The sequence below is a fragment of the Mustelus asterias genome (genome assembly GCF_964213995.1).
Source record: "Mustelus asterias chromosome 26 unlocalized genomic scaffold, sMusAst1.hap1.1 SUPER_26_unloc_40, whole genome shotgun sequence".
Lineage (NCBI taxonomy): Eukaryota > Metazoa > Chordata > Chondrichthyes > Carcharhiniformes > Triakidae > Mustelus > Mustelus asterias.
The window spans coordinates 234,533-259,311 of NW_027590110.1; the positions used below are offsets into that span (position 1 = coordinate 234,533).

At 47.9% G+C, this 24,779-nt stretch overlaps 1 pseudogene; it reads right to left on the reverse strand.

Annotated features, from left to right (window-relative positions):
• The window catches only part of LOC144482157 (X-ray repair cross-complementing protein 6-like), a 48,111-nt pseudogene that overhangs the window by 14,166 nt on the left and 9,166 nt on the right, over window positions 1-24,779 (reverse strand).

The window sequence follows — 24,779 nt, forward strand, 5'->3', positions numbered from 1 at the left end:
CCCCCAGCTCCCCCTCTCCAACCCTAGGTCCCCCCCTCTCCCCCCCCTTCCCCACCCCCAGCTCCCCCTCTCTCCCCCCCCAGCTCCCCCTCTTCCCCCCCAAGCTCCCCCTCTTCCCCCCCCCAGCTCCCCCTCTTCCCCCCCCAGCTCCCCCTCTCCCCCCCCAGCTCTCCCCGCCCCAGCTCCCCCTCTCCCCCACGCCAAGCTCCCCCTCTACCCCCCCCAGCTCCCCCTCTCCTCTCCCCCCAAGCTAACCCTCTCTTCCCCAGCACCCCCTCTCTCTTCCCTAGCACCCACTCTCTCTTCCCCAGCACCCCCTCTCTCTTCCCCAGTACCCCCTCTCTCTCTTCCCCAGCACCCCCTCTCTCTACCCCATCACCCCCTCTCTCTTCCCCAGCACCCTCTCTCTCTCTTCCCCAGCACCCCCTCTCTCTTCCCCAGCACACCCTCTCTCTTCCCCAGCACCCCCTCTCTCTTCCCCAGCACCCCCTCTCTCTTCCCCAGCACCCCCTATCTCTTCCCCAGCACCCCCTCTCTCTTCCCCAGCACCCACTCTCTCTCTTCCCCAGCACCCCCTCTCTCTCTTCCCCAGCACCCACTCTCTCTCTACCCCAGCACCCCCTCTCTCTTCCCCAGCACCCCCTCTCTCTCTTCCCCAGCACCCACCCTCTCTCTTCCCCAGCACCCCCTCTCTCTTCCCCAGCACCCCCTCTCTCTTCCCCCAGCACCCCCTCTCTCTCTTCCCCAGCACCCCCTCTCTCTCGCCCCCACTCCCCTCAGCTGCCCTTCTCCAACACGGTAAGAAGTTTAACAACACCAGGTTAAAGTCCAACAAGTTTATTTGGTAGCAAATGCCACTCGCTTTCGGAGCGCTGCCCCTTTGTCAGCTGGAGCTCAACACCCCCAGCTCCCCCTCCCCGCCAGCTCCCCCTTTCCCTGCCAGCTCCCCCTCTCCCCCCAGCTCACCCTCTCTCCCCCCTATCTGCTCCTCCCCCCAGCTCTGCCCCCACCTCCCCTGAGCTCTGCACCGCCCCCCCCCCCCGCCCCGAGCTCCCTCTTATTAACAGTGGAGGAATAATACAGCAGCTGGTCTTTTTCCTTCAGCAAGTTTATTCTACATACAGCTCAGTACAGATACAAGCTCCTCTGATTCCCCCACAGTATCTGTTCCTGCTGTGTCCATTTATACTCTTTCAGAGGTTGAGTCAATAACCATCGCCTGTCTTCAATAAGGCAATTACTGTAATTGCCACAGTATGCATTTGCTGATACACTGACTCTCCTCTCCGCATCCCCCAGTTCCCCCACCTTAACCCCCCCCACTTTGCCATATGTCTCCCCTCTTCATGCCCCCAGCAACCCCTCTCTGCCCCCCAGGGAGCATTACAACTGGATTCAACAATTACCCAATATTCATACCTGCCCCGGGGCCCTGAATCCAATGGGAAATATTCCCGATATACTGCTCTGTTACAGACTACGTGTGAAAGCTGGGCTTTTTTAGTCTTTACAATCACTATCTTATCATAATCACTATCATTCCTTATCATCATCAAGGACCCCACGCACCTCGGACATTCTCTCTTCCACCTTCTTCTGTCGGGAAAAGGTCTGAGGTCACGTACCAACCGACTCAAGAACAGCTTCTTCCCTGCTGCTGTCAGACTTTTGAATGGACCGACCTCGCATTAAGTTGATCTTTCTCTACACCCTAGCTATGACTGCAACACTACATTCTGCACTCTCTCCTTTCCTTCTCTATGAACGGTATGCTTTGTCTGTATAGTGCGCAAGAAACAATACTTTTCACTGTGTGTTAATACATGTGACAATAATAAATCAAATCAAATTAATTCCTTTTGCTGCTGGGCAGTGGGTACGAGCTGTACAGCAGGATACTCACGTGTCAAATCTTCAACTTTTTCCGGTTCCTTCAAATCGAGGGCCAGTGCCTCCAGATTACGGAAATGCCGCTGAAGAACCGGATTCTCAAAGCTCTCAGGCCTAATCCAGAGGGATAGAAATGGTCACCATTTTATTTTAAGGAGAATTTGCAGAAATTTCCTGTTCATCTGCACAGGGGAAATCATAGAAATCCTACAGTGCAGGAGGAGGCCATTCAGCCCATCGAGTCTGCACCGACAACAATCCCACCCCAGGTCCTATCCCCGTAACCCAATCTATTTACCCCGCTAGTCCCTCTAATCTACACATCTGGGTCACTGAGGGGCAATTTAGCACGGCCAATCCCGCACACCTTTCAGACAGTGGGAGGAACCCGGAGGAAACCCATGCCGACACGGGGAGAACGTGCAGACTCTCCGCACAGACAGTGATCCTCTAATGGCGCAGAAAGTATCGCTGGAACCTCCGACTGACCTGTATTTAAACAGGAGCTTCTGCACCACTGATTTCATCTTCTCGATCTGATCCTCGCTGGCCACTCGCTTCTCCGTAAAGCCGATCTTCCTGACATCGTCGGCGTAAGGCAAATAAATCAGGTGGAATCCTGATGGGAAAACGACGGAAAGGTTTTGTTTGTACCAGGAATCGGTGAGCATTTCACACGCCCACTCTGCCCGACTCAGGAGTTGCGTTTGATGGGATGACCTGGGATGAACATTCGCGTTTTTGCAGAAATCAGGTCAAAGCTACGACTAGTAAAGTTTTAAAGTTTAAAGTTTCAAAGTTTCTTTTATTAGTGTCACAAGTAGGTTTACATTAACACTGCAATGAAGTTACTGTGAAAATCCCCTAGTCGCCACACTCCTGTTCGGGTACACTGAGGGAGAATTTAGCATGGCCAATCCACCCTAACCAGCACATCTTTCAGACTGTGGGAGGAAACCGGAGCACCCGGAGGAAACCCACGCAGACACGGGGAGAACGTGCAGACTCCACACAGACAGTGACCCAAGCTGCGTGTGTGAGTGGTGATTGCAGCTCCGTGGGGTGTTTGGATTCTTTGTGTACTTTAATGCTTTTCAGACGTGACAGAAAACTGCGGTCCCCACATCCCTCGGAGGTGGATGTTAACGACCCTGTTTTGAAGAGCAGCAGGGGAGTTTTCCCTGGTGTCTCGGCCAGTATTCATCCCTCAATCAACATCGCTTAAAAAACTCTGCCTATCGTCAGGTTACTGTTCCCAGGGAGGAAACCACAAGTGAAGACCCACGTCTAAAATCACTGCACTGCCAATGTAATGCAGGACTACAGCGATGGTAAATGCTTCATTGAATGACACTGCATAGAAGCCATTCAGCCCATCATGGCTATACTGGCTCTTTGAAAGAGCTTATCCAATGCGTCTCAAGAGCCTTCTCTTTCCCCCAGCCATGCAGTCTTTTCCCCTTTATAGATTGGATCAATTTCCTCTCAGCAGTTATTATGAATTCTTCAATTTTCATCCATCCACTGTAACATGTATCCGCTGTAACTCTGAACTATAGAAATCTGAAGTTAGTTCATCTGAGTCCAAGCCCAGGCTGTGGTGCTATCTTTCTCTTACGTTGATCTTTCTCTACACCCCGAGCTGTGACTGTAACACTACATTCTGCTCTCTCTCCTTTCCTTCTCTATGAACGGTATGTTTTGTCTGCATAGCACGCAAGAAACAATACTTTTTACTGTATACTAATAAACGTGACAATAATATATCAAATCAAATATCTGGTTTCAGTTCCTCTCTGCATTGGAGCTGCACACAATCAGCCAGGCTCCACTGTGTGTATATATGTGTGTGTACGTGTGGTGCGTGCCTACGTGTGGTGTGTGCGTGTACGTGTGGTGCGCGCCTATGTGTGGTGTGTGCGTGTACGTGTGGTGTGCGCACGTATGTGTGGTGTGCGCGCACGTGTGGTGCGCGCTTGTACATGTGGTGTGCGCGCGTACGGGTGGTGTGCGCGCGTACGTGTGGTGCGCGCACGTACGTGTGGTGCGCGCGCATACGTGTGGTGCGTGTACGTGTGGTGCGTGCGTACGTGTGGTGCGTGCGTGTACGTGTGGTGTGCGCATGTACGTGTGGTGCGTGCGTACGTGTGGTGCGTGCGTGTACGTGTGGTGCATGCATGTACGTGTGGTGCGTGCGTGTACGTGTGGTGCGTGCGTACGTACGTGTGGTGCGGGCGTGTACGTGTGGTGCGTGCTTGTACGTGTGGTGCGTACGTACGTGTGGTGCGTGCGTGTATGTGTGGTTCGTGCGTGTACGTGTGGTGGGTGCGTACGTACGTGTGGTGCGTGCGTGTACGTGTGGTGCATGCGTACGTACGTGTGGTGCGTGCGTACGTACGTGTGGTGCGTGCGTTAGTACGTGTGGTGCGTGCGTGTACGTGTGGTGCGTACGTACGTGTGGTGCGTACGTACGTGTGGTGCGTGCGTATGTACGTGTGGTGCGTGCGTATGTACGTGTGGTGCGTGCGTGTACGTGTGGTGCGTGCGTACGTACGTGTGGTGCAGGCGTATGTACGTGTGGTGCGTGTACGTGTGGTGCGTGCGTGTACGTGTGGTGCGTGTGTACGTGTGGTACGTGCGGTGCGTGCGGTGCGTGTGTACATGTGGTGCATGTGTGTACGTGTGGTGTCTGTGTACATGTGGTGCGTGTGTGTACCTGAGATGTGTGTAAATGTGTGCTATGTGTGTATGTGTGCTGTGTGTACATGTGGTGTGTGTACATGTGGTGTGTGTACATGTGGTGTGTGTACATGTAATGTGTGTACATGTGATGTGTGTACATGTAATGTGTGTACGTGTGGTGTGTGTACGTGTGGTGTGTGTGTTCGTGTGGTGTGTGTGCACATGTGGTGTGTGTATACATGTGGTGTGTGTGTGTGGGGAAGGTGAGTGGGGGTAGGATAGGCAACAGTTACGATGCCCTCCATAGACAAATAGTGTCTGAATAATTATCATATGTGGCCACGCAGAACAAAGAACAATACAGCACAGGAACAGGCCCTTCGGCCCTCCAAGCCCGTGCCGCTCCCTGGTCCAAACTAGACCATTCTTTTGTATCCCTCCATTCCCACTCCGTTCATGTGGCTATCTAGATAAGTCTTAAACGTTCCCAGTGTGTCCGCCTCCACCACCTTGCCTGGCAGCGCATTCCAGGCCCCCACCACCCTCTGTGTAAAATATGTCCTTCTGATATCTGTGTTAAACCTCCCCCCCGTCACCTTGAACCTATGACCCCTCGTGAACGTCACCACCGACCTGGGGAAAAGCTTCCCACTGTTCACCTGATCTATGCCTTTCATAATTTTATACACCTCTATTAAGTCTCCCCTCATCCTCCGTCTTTCCAGGGAGAAAAGGTGCCGGAGATTCTGTGGCACTGGTGTGACCATAACTCAGTCAGAAAGGAGAGAGAAATCAAGTGTACTCACCCAGTCAGTGAGCGATCCGAGAGAGACAGTGTCACTGACCTGGAGGGATGGTCTGCACTTTCTGATCATCCAGCGCCTCCTCCTGTGGGACCAACGCCACAAATCGGGGTGGGGTGTTCCTCCGGGGAGTGTAGCGGCAAACAGCATACACGTCCTTCTCCAGGCACTTGGTGAGCAGTGCGCTGAATAAAGTGGTGCTTCCTGTTGGGAATGTGAAACATAAACACAGCTCAGAACAATAAGCACCTGGCACCAGGGCTGGCCCAAAGGCTGCTGGAAAGGACCAGGGGGGCTGACCTCTCTGAGCTGCTTAGCAAGTGGCGACGATAAGGTCAAATTGTTACTTCATCCCCTATAACACGATAGAATTCTTCATCAAGGTGGACAGTGAGGTAGTTGATTTTGAGACTAGGGTCCTGAATCTTAATAAAGGAAACTACGATGAATATGAGGCACAAGTTGGCTTTGATAGATTGGGAAATGTTATTTAAGGGGACGATGGTGGATCAGCAACGGCAAACATTCAAAGAATGATTATTTAATCCAGTCTGGCACAAAAATAAAACTGGAAAGGTGGCCAAACCAAGGCTTACAAGGGAAATTAGAGATAGTTAAAGGTCCAAGGGAGAGGCATACAAATGATCCAGAAAAACTATAGACGAGGATTGGGACAGTTTATAATTCAGCAAAGGGACTAATTAATAAGGGGAAAATGGAGTACGAGAGTAAGCTTGCGGGGAACATAAACATTGACCGTAAAAGTTTAGAAACATAGAATCCTACAGTACAGAAAGAGGCCATTCGGCCCATCGAGTCTGCACCGACCACAATCCCACCCAGGCCCTACCCCCATATCCCTACATATTTACCCACTAATCCCTCTAACCTACACATCTCAGGACACTAAGGGGCAATTTTTAGCATGGCCAATCAACCTAACCCGCACATCTTTGGACTGTGGGAGGAAACCGGAGCACTCGGAGGAAACCCACGCAGACACGGGGAGAATGTGCAGACTCCACACAGACAGTGACCCAAGCCGGGAATCGAATCCAGGCCCCTGGAGCTGTGAAGCAGCAGTGCTAACCACTGTGCTACCTTGCCATCCAACTTCTATTAGGTGTGTGAGGTGAAAAAGATTGTTAACGACAAACTAGATCCTTTACAGTCAGAAACAGGGGAATTTATAATGGGGAACAAAGAAATGGCTGACCAACTAAATACATACTCTAGTTCTGTCTTCACAAAGGAGGACGCGAATAACGTACCAGAAAAGTTGGGGAACACAGGGTCCAGGGAGAGGAAGGAACTGAAGGAAATTAATATTAGTAGAGAAATGGTGTTGGGGAAAGTGAGATTGAAGGCTGATAAATCCCCAGGGCCCCATAATCTACACCCCGGAGTACTTAAGGAAATGGCCTGAGAAATAGTGGGTGTATTGGTATTCATCTTCCAAGGTTCTATAGCCTTTGGGACAGTTCCTATGGATTGGAGGGTAGCTAATGTAACCCCACTATTTAAAAAGGGAGGCAGAGAGAGAACAGGGAATTATAGACCAGTCAGCCTGACGTCGGTAGTGGGGGAGGATTTAATAGCAGAGCACTTGGTAAACAGCGGCTGGACAGGACAGAGTCAGATGGATTTACACGAGGGCAATCATGCTTGACAAATCTACTGGAATTCTTCAAGGATGTAACTAGTAGAGTTGATGAGGGGCAGCCAGTGGATGTGGTTTATTTGAACTTTCAGATAAGGTCCCACATAAGAGATCAGTGTGTGAAATTAAAGTGCATGGGATTGGGTAGTGTATTGAGATGGATAGAAAACTGGTTGGCAGGCAGGAAACAAAGAGTAGGAAATAAACAGGTCTTTTTCCAAATGGCAGGCAGTGATTAGTGGGGTACCGCTGGGATCAGTGCTGGGGCCCCAGCTATTCACGACATATAAATTAATGATTTAGACGAGGGAACTAAATGTAATATCTCCAAATCTGCATATGGCACAAAGCTGGGTGAGCTGTGAGGAAGATGGAGAGATGCTTCAGTGTGATGTGGACAAGTTGAGTGAGTGGGCAAATGAACAGCAGATGCAGTATAATTTGGAGAAATGTGAGGTTATCCACTTTGGTAGCAAAAACGGAAGGCAGATTACTATCTGAAAGGCCATAAATTAGGAGAAAGGAATGTGAAATGAGACCTGGGTGTCCTCATGCACCAGTCGCTGAAGTTAAGCATGCAGGTGCAGCAGGCGGTGAAAAAGGCAAATGGAATGTTGGCCTTCATAGCGAGAGGATTTGAGTACGGGGCAGGGGTGTCTGGTTGCATATATATGGGGCCTTGGTGGGACCACACCTGGAATATTGCGTGCAGCTTTTGTCTCCTTATCTGAGGAAGGACGTTCTTGCTGTAGACCGGAGGTTTACCAGGCTGATTCCTTGGATGGCGGGACTGACTCCCAAGGTGAGATTGTGTCGGTTAGGATTATATTCACCAGAGTTTAGATGAATGAGGGGGGGGAATCTCATAGAAACCCGTGTCTGCGTGGGTTTCCTCCGGGTGCTCCGGTTTCCTCCCATAATCCGAAAGACGTGCATTGGCCATGCTAAATTCTCCCTCGGTGTATCCAAACAGGCGCCAGAGTGTGGCAACTCAGGGATTTTCACAGTAACTTCATTGCAGTGTTAATGTAATTGTGACACAAATAAATAAACTTGAAATTCTAACAAGACGAGACAATGTAGATGCAGGAAGGATGTTCCCCAATGGCGGGGGGTTGGGGCGGCGTACAGAACCAGGGATCACAATTTAAGAATACAGGCTAAACCATTTAGGACAGAGATGAGGAAAAATGTCTTCACCCAGAGGGTGGTGAATATGTGGAATTTGCTACCACAGAAAGTAATCGAGGCCAAAATATTGAATGTTTTCAAGAAGCAGTTAGATATAGCACTTGGTTGGGGCGAAGAGGATCAAAGGATATGGGGGGGAAGATGGGAACAGAATATTGAGTTGGATGATCAGCCATGATCATAATGAATGATGGAGCAGACTCGAAGGGCTGAATGGCCTCCTCCTGCTCCTATTTTCTATGTTTCTAACCAGGGTAATAGGATTCACAGAATAGAATAGAAACCCTACAGTACAGAAAGAGGCCATTCGGCCCATCGAGTCTGCACCGACCACAATCCCACCCAGACCCTACCCCCATATCCCTACATATTTACGCGCTAATCCCTCCAACCTACGCATCTCAGGACACTAAGGGAAATTTTAGCATGGCCAATCAACCTAACCCGCACATCTTTGGACTGTGGGAGGAAACCGGAGCACCCGGAGGAAACCCACGCAGACACGAGGAGAATGTGCAAACTCCACACAGACAGTGACCCAAGCCGGGAATCGAACCCAGGTCCCTGGAGCTGTGAAGCAGCAGTGCTAACCACTGTGCTACCATGCTGCCCACGATTCAGCATCTGACTCCTCGATTCAAAGTGTGAGAATTCTTTGGCGTGATCTATGATCCAGAGCAGTGGAGAGAACACATTCACGCCATTCAGTATGTAACCGCATGCTGTAATGAGAGGAAGTGGACCAGGTACAATGAGCTCAAATTCATCTTCTCATCTCTTAAGATATAATAATGCTCAGGTAGCATCAAACAATCAGTGATACAGCTCCCAAGGATAGGGGTATACTCTTCAGGGTATTCTAGGGTAGAGGTATTCTATACATGGTATTCTAGGATAGAGGTATTCTATACATGGTATTCTAGGATAGTTATATTCTATACAGGGTATGTTGGGGTAGTGGTATTCTATTCAGGGTATTCTAGGGTAGAGGTATTCTATACATGGTATTCTAGGATAGAGGTATTCTATACATGGTATTCTAGGATAGTTATATTCTATACAGGGTATGTTGGGGTAGTGGTATTCTATACAGGGTATTCTAGGGTAGAGGTATTCTGTACATGGTATTCTAGGATAGAGGTATTCTATACATGGTATTCGAGGATAGTTATATTCTATACAGGGTATGTTGGGGTAGTGGTATTCTATACAGGGTATTCTAGGGTAGTGGTATTCTATACAGGGTATTCTAGGGTAGTGGTATTCTATCCAGGGTATTCTAGGGTAGAGGTATTCTATACGTGGTATTCTCGGATAGAGGTATTCTATACATGGTATTCTAGGATAGTTATATTCTATACAGGGTATGTTGGGGTAGTGGTATTCTATACAAGGTATTCTAGGGTCGAGGCATTCTATACCGGGTACTCTGCGTAGAGATATTCTATACACGGTAATGTAGAGTAGAAGTATTCTATACGGGGTATTTTAGGATAGAGGTATTTTATATGGTGTATTCTAGGGTAGAGGTATTCCATATGGGGTATTCTAGGGTAGAGGTATTCTATACGGGGTATTCTCCGGTAGAGGTATTCTATAAGGGGTATTCTAGGGTAGAGGGATTCTATTCAGGGTATTTTAGGACAGAGGTATTCTATACATGGTATTCTAGGATAGAGGTATTCTATTCAGGGTATTTTAGGATAGAAGTATTCTATACGGAATATTCTAGGGTAGAGGTATTCTATATTGGGTATTCTAGGATAGAGGGATTCTATATGGGGTATTCTAGGATAGAGGTATTCTATACGGGGTATTCTAGGGTAGAGGTATTCTATACGCGGTATTCTAGGGTAGAGGTATTCCATGCAGGGTATTCTAGGGTAGAGGTATTCTATACGGGGTATTTTAGGATAGAGGTATTTCATATGGGGTATTCTAGGATAGAGGGATTCTATACGGGGTATTCTAGGGTAGAGGTATTCTATACGGGGTATTCTAGGGTAGAGGTATTCTATACGGGGTATTCTAAGGTAGAGGGATTCTATTCAGGGTATTTTAGGATAGTGGTATCCTATTCATGGTATTCTAGGATAGAGGTATTCTATTCAGGGTATTTTAGGATAGAAGGATTCTATACGGGATATTCTAGGGTAGAGGTATTCTATATGGGATATTCTAGGATAGAGGGATTCTATACGGGGTATTCTAGGGTAGAGGTATTCTATATGGGGTATTCTAGGATAGAGATATTCTAGACAGGGTATTTTAGGGTAGAGGTATTCTATACGGCGTATCCTAAGGTAGAGGTATTCTACACAGGGTATTCTAGGATAGAGGTATTCTATTCAGGGTATTTTAGGAGAGAGGTATTCTATTCAGGGTATTTTAGGATAGTGGTATCCTATTCATGGTATTCTAGGATAGAGGTATTCTATTCAGGGTATTTTAGGATAGAAGGATTCTATACGGGATATTCTAGGATAGAGGTATTCTATACGAGGTATTCTAGGGTAGAGGTATTCTATATGGGGTATTCTAGGATAGAGATATTCTAGACAGGGTATTTTAGGGTAGAGGTATTCTATACGGCGTATCCTAAGGTAGAGGTATTCTATACGGGGTATTCTAGGATAGAGGTATTCTACACACGGTATTCTAGGATAGAGGTATTCTATTCAGGGTATTTTAGGATAGAGGTATTCTACACACGGTATTCTAGGATAGAGGTATTCTATTCAGGGTATTTTAGGATAGAGGGATTCTATTTAGGGTATTCTAGGGTAGAGGGATTCTAGAGGAGGGGTATTCTATCCGATAACATATTTGCATCTGCTCTCTATTACGGCTGCATTGTAAATATATAAAATGTCACTCTCTCTCTCTCCAGTCGGATTCCTTCATGCTGGAACATTAGCTCCTAACGTTTTAACACTTCTAGCTGCCACTGCAGGGTTTCCCATCATTATCTGCATGAATCTGTCTTGTGAACCATCAGCTAACTGAGGAGAAGGGGGATGAAGTTTGGACCCTGTGCTCTATAAATACCCTGGGTAGAGCCATGCCCACTTGGCCAAAGGGCAGCAGTAACAGCGGCTGAGGGTTACCTGTTATCAGCGTCTCATCTGGGTAAATGAACTGTGGGGGTCTCATGTGGTGGTGCTTCTTTAGGAGTGACAATGGCTTGAAACCAATGAGAACCAAGCCTGGGCCATCAAATCTCTTCAATTCCTCGGTTTCCTCTTTCTCCAGAACAATCTGCCTCTGTCCATAAACCTGGGAACCAAAAAGAACAAGAACAGGCTTAAATTGTATGAAAGAGCAACATCTTTCGAGGTACTCGCCCGCTGACCCTCCCAAAGCCTGTCCACCATCTGCAAGGCACAAGTCAGGAGTGATGGAGTACTCTCCACTTGCAGCTCCAGCAACACTCATGAAGCTTGACACCATCCAGGACAAAACAGCCGCTTGACTGGCACTCCTTCTACAAGCATTCACTTCCTCCACCACGGACACATTGGCAGCCGTGTGTACCATCGATAAGATGCACTGCAGGAACTGACCAAGGTTCCTTCAATAGCTCCTTCCAAACCCACAACTACTTCCATCTCGAAGGGCCAGGGCAGCAGATACCTGGGAACACCATCACCTACAAGTTCCCCTCCAAGCCACTCACTATCCTGACTTGGAAATATATTGGCTGTTCCTTCACTGTCTCTGGGTCAAAATCCCTGAACTCCCTCCCTAACAGCACAGTGGGTGTACCTACACCACATGCACTGTAGCGTTTCAAGAAGGAAGCTCACCACCACCTTCTCAAGGGCAATTAGGGATGGGCAATCATAGAATCCCTGCAGTGCAGAAGGAGGCCATTCAGCCCATTGAGTTTGTACCGACCACAATCCCACCGAGCCCCTATCCCTGTAGCCCCATGTATCTATCCTGATAGTGCCTCTGACAATAAGGAGCAATTTATCATGGCCAATCAACTAACCTGCACATCTTTGGAGTGTGGGAGGAAACCGGAGCACCCGGAGGAAACCCACGCAGACACGGGGAGAACGTGCAGACTCCACACAGACAGTGACCCAAGTCGGGAATCGAACCCGGGTCCCTGGCGCTGTGAGGCACCAGTGCTAACCGCCGTGCCGCCCTAACGGTCCTCTTCTGGATTAGGTCACACTGTGTGATATGAGTGATCACCGTCATGAGTAACACAGCCTCTGTGTTATTTTGTTAAATAACTCAGAGGCTCAAGCACGCTCTGTTCATTAGGCTGGACATATTTTGTGGAATATTCCATCAATATAGATGGTCATGTAACCACATCAAGCAGATAAACTCAATGAAGCGAAAGCAAAATACTGTGGACGCTGGAAATCTGAAATAAAAACAGAGAATGCTGGAAAAGCTCAGCAGGTGCACGGAGAGAGAAGCAGAGTTAACATTTCGGGTCCGTATGCCTCTTCTTCAAAGAGCTAATCCAGTGAAGGTCTGACTGAAAAATGGAAAGTTAATCTCGGTATAAAAAGAGCAAAGGGATGGAAGACTCTTCCCACTGGCTGTCTGGATTACGATGGTACAAAATATTCAGGACATTGGAAGAAGGGTGATGCGTATCCCAGAAACGGGACGGCACGGTGACACAGTGGTTAGCACTGCTGCTTCACAGTGCCAGGGACGTGAGTTCGATTCCCGGCTTGGGTCACTGTCTGTGTGGAGTCAGCACGTTCTCCCCCGTGTCTGTGTGGGTTTCCTCCGGGTGCTCCAGTTTCCTTCCACAGTCCGAGAGACGTGCTGGTTAGGGTGCATTGGCCGTGCTAAATTCTCCCTCAGCGTTACCCGAACAGGCGCCGGAGTGTGGCGACTAGGGGATTTTCACAGTAACTTCACTGCAGTGTTAATGTAAGCCTTACTTGTGACACTAATAAATAAACTTTTAACTTTAAACAGGTAACCAGTTAAAGACAGAGCAGAAAATAAAAATGATACGTCGTACTGATCCTTATTTTAAAATAAAAAAGCAAGTTACAGGGAGGGAATAAGTTTGTGGAAGAAAGGGATGGAGAGAGTCAAATGTAAGTAGAAAGATTCCTACATTACAGCAGTGGCTAAACTTCGAAACCAATGCTGAACAAGGAGACAGGTTGTCGAAGTTTTTTGTCTTGCACTCATCAGGACAAACCCCAGAAGGTCAAATTTCAAACAATTGTGACAATTTATACCACAGGAGAAAAGGGTGTTGATTGGTTGACAAGTCGACTCTGATTGGCCGAGGTCTTGCCATGGAGAAAGCAATGGGGAGCTATAGGCTCCTCAAGCTGCCAGATAATTCAAAACAGGTGCAAGGGTCGGGCATATTCCTTTTGTCTGCAGGAAAGTTCAGAAGTACTTCATTGGCTGTGAAGTGCTTTGGGCCATCTTGAAGTTGTGGAAGGTGCTATTTTAATTAATACAAGTTCTTTTTTTCTTTATTTACTCATCTCATTACCATTCTATCTTTGCCTTGCACCATTGTCTCTTCTGTTATTTAATCTCTGCTGCCTCCCCTTTCACTCTTTCCAGCCCTCCGTGCATACCTTCCTTCTGTACCTGTTTGAACCCTGTGGCATGTCTAACGTGGGCTAGTTGTAAAGAAAAGTCATCGACCTAAAACATTAACTCTTGTTTCTCTCTGTACAGTACGCACAAGGGATACAATAACAGGGGAGTTCTGTTACTGGATGAGTAATTCAGAGGTTTTGACTAATGATAGAATCAGAGAATCCCTACAGTGCAGAAGGAGGCCGTTCAGCCCATCAAGTCTGCACCGACCACAATCCCACCCAGGCCCTATCCCCATAACCCTATGCATTTACTCTAGCTAGTCCCCCTGATACTAAAGGGGCAATTTAGCATGGCCAATCCACCTAAACCGCACATCTTTGGACTGTGGGAGGAAACCAGAGCACCCGGAGGAAACCCATGCAGACATGGGGAGAACATGCAAACTCCAGATAGACAGTGACCCAAACCAGGAATTGAACCCGGTCCCTGGTGCTGTGAGTCAGCAGTGCTAACCTACTGTGCCACCGTGCCGTCGATCTAGAGGCACGAGTTCAAACCACACCACAGCAACTGGGGGAGAAAAAGAGAAGATGCTGGAAAATCTCAGCAGGTTTGGCAGCATCTGTGAATAGAGAAAAGAGCCAACGTTTCGAGTCTGGATGACCCTTCGCCAGAGCTGTATAATAAAGGGGAAATTAGTCTGTGATCATGAAATTACCCGATTGTTGTAAAAACCCATCTGGTTCATTAATGCTCTTTAGAGAAGGAAATCTGCCGTCCTTACCCGGTCTGGCCTGTCTGAGGATCCAGAACCGCATGGCTGACTCTCAACTACCCTCTGATTGACTTAGAAAGCCACTCAGTTGTGTCAAAAGTCATGATGAAACTGCACTGTGGATGTGCCTTCACACCGCAGAGTGCAGCAGGTTTAGAAAACGCCTCATCATCGCCTTCTCGAGGGCAATTAGGGATGCACAATAACTCACATCTCGTTCATGAATTAAGAAAGAGCATTTTCTGTTTGTATTTCAGATTACCAGCATCCGCAGTGTTTTGCCATTGGTCAGGCAGGAGTTGACGTTTTAATTCAGCACGGTATAGGTTCACCGTCCTTTACCTGGGCATTCTTGGTGTCGCTGGGCAGGAGCAGACTGCCCGTCTCCCCGTTAAACCAGCGGGTTTTGGTTTTGACGGGCTCGTTGCTTTCTCGGTACAGGCGGACGGCACTGGGTTTCCTGGCACTCCGCACGAGATTGTAAACTCCGACTGAAAGTTCCACGCCTTCTCCCAGCTTCAGGTTCAGCCTGGCCAAAATAAAACAAAAAAAGAGGACATCAAATACAAGCGGCACCGGAACAGAGAGTTTAACAGGGGCTGAAACTCAAAGACATTCTGATGCACATTAAGCGGTTGAAGAAGGCGGCAGTTTAGGGATGGGGGGCGGTGGGGTTTAAGCCAAGGTCCTGACGACTTGGTCAGTTGGATGTAAAAGATCCCACAGCACCACATGGAGGATGGCACGGTGGCACAGTGGTTAGCACTGCTGCTTCACAGCGCCAGGGACCCGGGTTCGATTCCCGGCTCGGGTCACTGTGTGGCGTTTACACATTCTCCCCGTGTCTGCGTGGGTTTCCTCCGGGTGCTCCAGTTTCCTCCCACATTCTGAAAGATGTGCTGGTTAGGGTGCATTGACCCGAACAGGCGCCGGACTGTGGCAACTCGGGGTATTTCACAGTAACTTCATTGCAGTGTTAATGTAAGCCTTACTTGTGACTAATAAATAAACTTTACTTTGGAGAGCAGGGAAGCTCTGTCCTGTCAAATTAACCTCCAAAAAACAGATCTGGTCATTATCTCACTGTTCAAGTGTGTGTGGAAAATAGTTGCTATGTTTACCAATGTTTGTGAGGAGGATTGTCAGAGGATGCAGCAGGATATAGATAGTCTGGATAGACTTGGGCGGAGAAATGGCAGATGGAATTTAATCCAGACAAATGCGCCTCTGTTTTCTCAGAAGACTAAGGAAATTTGGCATGTCCACTATGACTCTCACCAACTTCTACAGATACATCATATAAAGCATTCTATCTGGTTGTATCACAGCTTGGTATGGATCCTGCTCTGCCCAAGACCGCAATAAACTACAAAAGGTTGTGAATGTAGCCCAATCCATCACGTAAACCAGCCTCCCATCCATTGACTCTGTCTATACTTCCCGCTGCCTCAGCAAAGCAGTCAGCATAATTAAGGACCCCACACACCCCGGACATTCTCTCTTCCACCAAAAGATACGGTCACGTACCAACTGACTCAAGAACAGCTTCTTCCCTGCTGCCATCAGACTTTTGAATGGACCTACTTTGCATTAAGTTGATATTTCTCTCCATCCTAGCTATGACTGTAACATTCTACGCTCTCTCCTTTCCTTCTCTATGAATGGTATGCGTTGTTGGTATAGTGCGCAAGAAACAATACATTTCACTGTATACCAATACATGTGACAATAATAAATCAAATCAAAGATGATGCATTTTGAAAGGTCCAATGCAGTAGGGAAATACACAGTAAATGGCAGGACCCTTAGAAGCATTAACATGCAGAGGGATCTGGGCGTACAGGTCCACAGTTCCCTGAGAGTGGCAACACAAGTGGATAAGGTGGTCAAGATGGCGTATGGCATGCTTGCCTTCATCGGTTGGGCCATAGGATGCAAAATTTGGCAGGTCAAGTTGCAGCTGTATAGAGCTTTAGTTAGGGCATGTTTGGAATATTGCATACAGTTCTGGTCGCCACATTAAAAGTTTACCAGGATGTTTCCTGGTTTGGAGGGTATTAGCTATGAGAAGAGATTGGACAAACTTGATTTGTTTTCATTTGAACGTCAGAGGCTGAGGGGCGACCTGAGAGAAGTCTACAAGATTATGAGAGGCGTGGATAGAATGGAAAGTCAGAGTCTTTTTCCCAGGGTAGAAATGCCAATTACTAGGGGACAGAGGTTTAAGGCAAAAAGGGGGAAAGTTTAAAGGAGATGTGAGAGGCAAGTTTTTTTACACAGAGGGTGGTAAGTGCCTGGAACTCACTGCCAGAGGAGGTGGTAGAAGCAGATACAATAGCAACGTTTAAGAGGCATCTGGATAGATACATGAAAAGGCTGGGAATGGAGGAATTTGCTATGTAGAGACGACAGGTCTTTAGTTTAGAAAGGCGTCCTGTGTCGACGCAGGCTTGGAGGGCTGAAGGGCCTGTTCCTGTGCTGTACTATATTCTTTGTATGGCCGATTCCTGTCAAAGTAACATGATGCACTTTATGATGTTTCAACATAAGAGACGCAGCAGAGAAACAGGCCATTCAGCCCAACAGCTGCATGCCAGTATTTCCGCTTCCCATTAACTTTCTCCCTCCCCTCTCCCTTTTAGCGTTATCAGCGTAACCGGCCAATGATTTTCTCTCTCATGCTCATCCAGCTTCTCCCTAAACGCAGCTACACCATTCATTACAACCCTGTGGTAGCCAAGTTCCACATTCCCATCACTCTCTGGGTAAAGAAATTTCTCCTGCATTCCTGGCCTGGTCACTACCTGGTGTTGACGGTTTCTGGTTTCGCTCTTCCCTGCGAGTGGAAACATGCCCCGAGTGCCTAATCTATGAAGATCGTCCGTACATTTGAGCAGATTGTGTGCATGAACACGGACGTTCTGTCTGCCAAGGTCCGCAGGGAGTACATTAGAAGCTCTCCGAGGACCCAGGAGACGCGGTGCTACTCTGAGTGACTGCTGACCTGGTGACGGTCTTCTTCTTGTAGTCCTTGGCCCACACTTTCCGAAGCAGATCGTCCAACCTGGCTGACCCCTCGCCTTGCACAGCTGCATCCCCATCCTCTGATACACTGACAATGTCGCAGTAAAAGAGAGACATGTCAAACCCACCAGGCTTCTTCAGATGCATCAGGTCTAGGATGATCCCTGTACACAGACAAGGGCAGAGACAAAGACACGCCTTTCACAGCATAGCAGCAAAAGGCAAAGCTTCTGTTATTATTGCTCGCGAGATGATGGGCGGGATTTTCCAGCCACGCTCACCCCCAAGGGTCCATGTCCCGCTCGCTACGATTCCCGTGGTGGGCGGGATGGGAAAATTCCGCCCAGTCTTTTGACAAAAATGATCGGCAATTTTCCCTGCAACGTTTCTCAGATTCTTTAAGTTGGAGCTGGACCCAGTTCTTGACGAGGGTAAAGATTGTGAAGTACAGAAAATCAGATTTGTTCTGTGATCTCCTAGACTGGTTTTGGTTGCCTGACGGGTATGACTTTGGGCCTGTTTATTTGCCTTGATTAGCAGACTATGTCGGTGACTGGGGGGGGAAGCGGGGAGTGGAGGGATAGAATGAGGAAAGAGAGGAAGAAGTGTTTAGTTCCGGTCTTCGTACCATCACGTCACAGGGCAGGCTGGCGTGGGCTGCAGGTCTTACCCTTCCTTTAGTTACCCTTTCCCTTTAGATGCTGGCTGGCAGGACACCAACCCATGTTGGGAAACAGCCTTCTGGCCATCCCTACAGAACCACGCTTCAGGTGACAATCAGGACAGTGGAAGCAGTGAAGGGGTTGTTCGATGAAGCTCCAATGCACAGTACAACACTGGTCTGGCCACTACACTGTCTAACCCTGCTTCAACACGACTGAATAGTTTGAAAGGGAGAAGAGTGGGCCTAAGGCTAGTATTTTAAACTTAAATAAAGGCAACTATGTGGGCATGAAAGTTGTGCTAGCTAAATGAACTGGGAGATTAGGCTAGGGGACAGATCAATAGACAACCAGTGGCAGACATTTAAGGGGCTATTTCAGAATATTCTGAATAAGCAAATTTCTACTATTAAAAAGATTTGGAGGGGGAGGACCCACTTCTGTGGTTAACTAAAGAAGTTAAGGAAACTGTCAAACTTAAGCATATAACTGCAGGCCAGATCATTGGTTAGAATGTGAAGAACAGCAGAGAATGACCAAAGGTTAATCAGGAGAAAGAAATTAGAGTATGAGAGGAAGATGGCTAGAAATGTGAAAACTTATAGCATGTGTTTCTACAGGTGTTTAAACAGGAAAATAGCAAGTTAAGTGGGCCCTCTAGAGAGTGAGAATGAACCATAGAATCCCTACAGTGCAGAAGGAGACCATTCAGCCCATTGAGTCTGCACCAGCTCTCCGAAAAAACATCTTACTCAGATCCACCCAATCGATTTATCCCTGTAACCCCATGCATTGACCATGGCTAATCCACCTAACCTACAGTATCAGGAGAATTAGCTGGGTAAATACATAAGGTTATGGGGATAGGGCCTGGGTGGGATTGTCAGTGAAGACTCAATGGGCCGAATGGTCTCCTCCTGCACTATAGGGATTCTATGATTCTACACATTTTTGGACACTAAGGGGCAATTTAGCATGGCCAATCCATCTAACCTGCACATCTTTGGACTGTGGGAGGAAACCGGAGCACCCGAAGGAAACGCACGCAGACACGAGGAGAACGTGCAAACTCCACACAGGCTGTCACCCAAGCCGGGAATCAAACCGGGTCTCTGGTGCTGTGAGGCAGCAGTGCTAACCACTGTGCCACCACGTCGCCCAATGGGTAGACAATAGTAGATAATAGGAAGATGGCCAACAAAATGAACACATATTTGGATTTTGTCTTCACTGGAGAGGATACATAAACATTCCAGAAATATCTGTAAATCTGGAGGTGGAAAGGGGAGAGGAACTTGGTGAAATTACAATCATTAGAGAAGTGGTTTGAGCAAACTGATGGAGCTAAGGCTGGCAAGTCTCCGGGTCCTGATAGACTTCATCCTAGGGTCTTGAACAAATGAGGTGGTAGATACATTGGTGTTAATTTTGCAAAATTCTCTAGATTCTGGAAAGTTTCCATCAAATTGGAAAGTGGCAAATATAACCCCTCTATTCAAGAAGGGAGGGAGGCCAAAAACAGGAAATTATAGGCCAGTTAGCTTGACATCTGCCGTGGGAAAATTGTTAGAATTGATTGTTAAGTCCAAAGATGCGCGGGTTCGGTTGATTGGCCATGCTAAAATTGCCCTTAGTGTCCTGAGATGCGTAGGTTAGAGGGATTAGTGGGTAAATATGTAGGGATGTGGGGGTAGGGCCTGGGTGGGATTGTGGTCGGTGCAGACTCGATGGGCCGAATGGCTTCTTTTTGTGTTGTAGGGTTTCTATGATTCTATGAAGGAGGCTATAGCTGGACACTTATAAAATCCCAAGGTAATTGGGAAAAGTCAGCATGATTTTGTGAAAGGGAAATTATGTTTAACCAACTTAATGGCATTCTTTGAATGAGTACCATATACTGTGGATAAAGGGGAACCTGTAGATGTGCTGTACTTCAATTTCCAGAAAGCAAAGCAAGAAGAACAAAGAAAAGTACAGCACAGGAACAGGCTCTTCGGCCCTCCAAGCTTGCGCCGATCATGATGCCTGTCTAAACTAAAACCGTATGCACTTACGGAGCCCGTATCCTTCCATTCCCATCCTATTCATGTATTCGTCTAGTTGCCCCTTAAACGCCGCAATCGTACCCGCTCCCACCACCTCCCCGGGCAGCGCATTCCAGACATTCATCACCTCCTGTGTAAAAAAATTGCCTCGGCACATCTCCTCTAAACCTTTCCCCCACGCACCTTAAACCTATGTCTCCTAGTACCTGACTTTCCTACCCTAGAAAAGAGCATCTGACTAACCACTCCGCCCATGCCTCTCATAAGCATTTGATAAGCATCAAAGATTATTGTGAAAAATAAAAGCTCACGATGTACGGGGTAACATTTGAGCCTAGATCGAAGACTGGCTGGCTGGCAGAAAACAGAGAGTATGTATAAATGGGTCTTTGTCTGATTGGCAGGGCAGGAGGTCATGAGCAGAGTCCTGTAGAGGTCTGTGCTGGGGCCTCAACCTTTTACATCAATGGCTTAGATGAGGGAAGCAAAGGCATGGAAGATACATTTGCAGACAGTACAATGATAGACAGGAAAGTATGTTGTGAAGGGGACGTGAGTTTGCAGATGAATACAGATAGGTTGAGTGGGCAAAAATCTGGCAGATCGAGTATAATGTGGGAAAATGTGAAGTTGTTCACTTTAGCAGGAAGAATTAAAAAATCAGCATTACTTAAATGGAGAATAATTGCAGAATGCCGAGGTGCAGAGGGATCTAGGTGTTCCTGTGCTTGAATCACGAAAAGTTAGTATGCAGGTACAGCATGTAAATGAGAAGGCTAATAGAATGTTATTCCTTATTACAAAAGGAATTGAACATAAAAGTAAGGATGGTATGCTTCAGTTACACAGGGCATTGGTGAGACCGCATCTCAAATACTGTGTGCAGTTTTTGTCTGATTGAAGGTATGGTGGCACAGCAGTTAGCACTGCTACCTCACAGCGCCCCGAACCCCCGGGTTCAATTCCAGCTTTGGGTCACTGTCTGTGGAGTTTGCACATTCTCCCCGTGTCTGCGTGGGTTTCCTCCGGGTGCTCCGGTTTCCTCCCACACTCCAAAGACGTGCAGGTTAGGTTGATTGGCTATGCTAAATTGTCCCTAATGTCAGGCGCATTAGCAGGGTAAATATGTGGGGTTACAGGAATAGGGCCTGTGTGGGATTGTGGTTGGTGCAGACTCGATGGCCTCCTTCTGCACTGTAGGGATTCCATGGGATTTTAAGGAAGTGTGTAAATGAGTTGGAGACGTTTCAGAGGGGGTTTGCTGGATCGATAGCTGGAACGAGCGGTTTATCTTATGGGGAAAGGTTGGGCAGACTGGGCTTGTTTCCACTGAAGTTTAGAAGGGTGAGGGGTGACTTGATTGAAGTGACTAAGATCCTGAACGGTCTGGACAAGGTGGGCATGGAAAGGATGTTTCTTCTTGTGGGAGAGTCCAGACCGAGCGGGCACAGTTTTAAAATTAGTGGTCGCCCTTTTAGGACAGAGATGGTGAGAATTTTTTTCTTTCAGAGGGTTGCATGACTTTGGAACTCTCTGGCCGGAATTTACTGGCACGTCCGCTCGAGGTTCGCACGATCCCGCCCGAGGCTAATGGAGAATGCCGTTCTCCGAGCCTCACCCACCCCTGGAATCAGGGCAGGCGTGCCGGTAAAATTCCGGCCTCTGTCTCAGAAGGCAATGGGGGGGTCACTGAATATCTTTAAGGCAGAGGTAGAGAGATTCTTGTTAGGCGAGGGAATCAAAGATTATTGTGGGTAGATAGGAACGTGGAATTTGAAACACAAACGTACAAGGCATGATCTCATTGAACGGCACAGCAGGCGGGAGGGGCCGAATGGCCTACTTACGCTCCAATTTTGTGCGAAGCACTATTTTCAATCTTGTCAAATCCATCCATTGCCTCAGCCCTCCCCGTCTCTGCGACCTGCACCCCAGTCCGATAACCCTCTGAAATCTCTGCTCTCAGGTGACAAGCTGAGGAAGAGGGTCTGCAGTGACCCAGAGGGTCAAGGATCGCGGGGGGGGGCGGCAGCCATAAGCCAGAGGGCTGGTAGCAAGAGGAAAGGTGAGGGAGTGGAAGAGGCGGGGAGCTGAAGGGGCAACGACAGGGAGGGTCAGCGAGTGGAATGTGTGGCACCTGGGAGATTCGGCAAGCATGATGGGCAGAAAACCGGAGCAAAGTATATTTACATCTTTAAATTGATTTCATTTCAAAAGTTGTTCCATCGACCGCCATAGTAATTCAGCAACGTTAAATATTTTCACTCGCAGGTTATCATGTTGAGAAATGTCCTACAGACTCTAAAGACAGCTTTCACATTGGTTTTAATGGGAAAACCTGATTTGTTTAAAGTTGTTTCACATAAAGTTGCACTTCACGGCAATGCAACTGCAATCTTAAGTGAGGACTTTGTGATTCAACATCTTCGAACCAGTCGCTGACAAATGCTTGATGGTAACAGTGGTTTGCCGACCTGTCTCTCGCAGGTCATTGGCCTTTGTTCTGGTCAGTCGTGCTTTGGAGCTGTCTTTAGCATGTGGGTTGTCATTGTTGGTGAACAGCATGATGCGCTTGTGGCTCAGTTTCAGCGTGACGTCACTGAAGAGATTGGAGCAGACCCAGAGAGCATCGCTCAACGCGTCATCGGTACTGTGGCCTATGTTCTTCTTGAAGGACTTGTTCCCCTTCTCCCCCTCATACTGGTCCAACTCCAGTACTCGCTTAGCACCTGAGCCCAGACAGAGAGAGTCAGATTAGAACATCAATCTATTAAACACACCAGGGGAGGCGATGGCCCAGTGGTATTATCGCTAGACTATTAACCCAGAAACTCAGCTAATGTTCCGGGGACCCGGGTTCGAATGGCGCCACAGCAGTCGGTGGAATTTGAATTCAATTTTTAAAAAATCTGGAATTAAGAATCCACTGATGACCATGAACCATGGTCGATTGTCAGAAAAACCCATCTGGTTCACTAATGTCCTTTAGGGAAGGAAATTTGCCTTCCTTACCTGGTCTGGCCTACATGTGACTCCAGATCCACAGCAATGTGGTTGACTCTCAACTGCCCTCCAAGGGCAACTAGGGATGGGCAATAAATGCTGGCCAGCCAGCGACGCCCGTGTCCCACAAATGAATAAAAAACAGGAAATGGCCCATGTTCTTTTTCCATAGATACAGGATGATGACCTATTAGGGAGAGAAGCCTCAGAAACCTGCTCTCACACTTTCAAACTTAAGGATCCTGGGGTTAGAACTCTCCTCCTCTTGGCTTTTTAATTTTTTTTTCATAGGATGTGGGCGTTGCCCTCGAGAAAGTAGGTGGTGAGCCGCCATCTTGAACCGCTGCAGTCCCTGTGGTGTAGGCACACCCACAGTGCTGTTAGGGAGGGTCTTCCAGGATTTTGACCCAGTGACAGTGAAGGAACGGCCGATATATTTCCAAGTCAGGATGGTGAGTGGCTTGGAGGGGAACTTGCAGGTGGCGGAGTTCCAAGATATGTGCTGCCTTTTTCCTTCTAGATGGTAGCAGTCATGGGTTTGGAAGGTGCTGTTCAGAAGTTGATAAGATATAGGAGCAGAATTAGGCCATTTGGCCCATCGGGTCTGCTCCGCCATTCAATCATGGCTGATATGCTCCTCATCCCCATTTTCCTGCCTTCTCCCCATAACCTTTCAACCCATTCCCAATTAAAAATCAGTCTAACTCCTCCTTAAATTTACTCACTGTTCCAGCATCCGCTGCACTTTGGGGCAGCGAATTCCAGAGTTTCACAAGCCTTTGGGAGAAGTAGTTTCTCCTCAACTCTGTTTTAAATTTGCTTCCCCTTATCCTAAGACTATGACCTCTCGTCCTCGAATGCCCCAACAGCAGAAGCATCCGCTCCACGTCTACTTTATCCTGTTGAAGGAGCCTTAGGTGAGTTGCTGCAGAGCATCTTACAGATGGTACACACGGCTGCCACTCGGTGGAGGAGAGTGAGAGTGTTGAAGGTGGTAGATGTGATGCCAATCAAGTGGACCGCTTTGTCCTGGATGGTGTCGAGTTTCTTGCGTGAAGTTGGAGCCGCACTCATCCGGGCAAGTGGGGAGTATTCCATTACACTCCTGACTTGTGCCCTGTAGATGGTGGACAGATATTGGGGGAGTCAGAAGGTGAGTTACTCCCCGCAGAGTTCCCAGCATCTGACCTGCATTTGTGATGCGCTATTCAGACACGAGGCTTGAAGCTCAGTAAATGAAAGGCTTTTATTTACTGTTAATGAAGCTACCAGAACTTATATACACTATCCCAGACTGAAGGGGTCCCGGCCAGAGCAGGGACTCTTATACCTCTCCCAGGAGGCAGAGCCCGACTGGGATGTGCCACAACACTACAATACAAAGGTGTAACAACCCCACCCTAACCCAACAGCAACAATAGCACAATCCAACAGTAACATATGTACATCCTTGTAGTCCTGGCCAGCCCCTGGCTCAGCACTATCCAGTGGGAACCA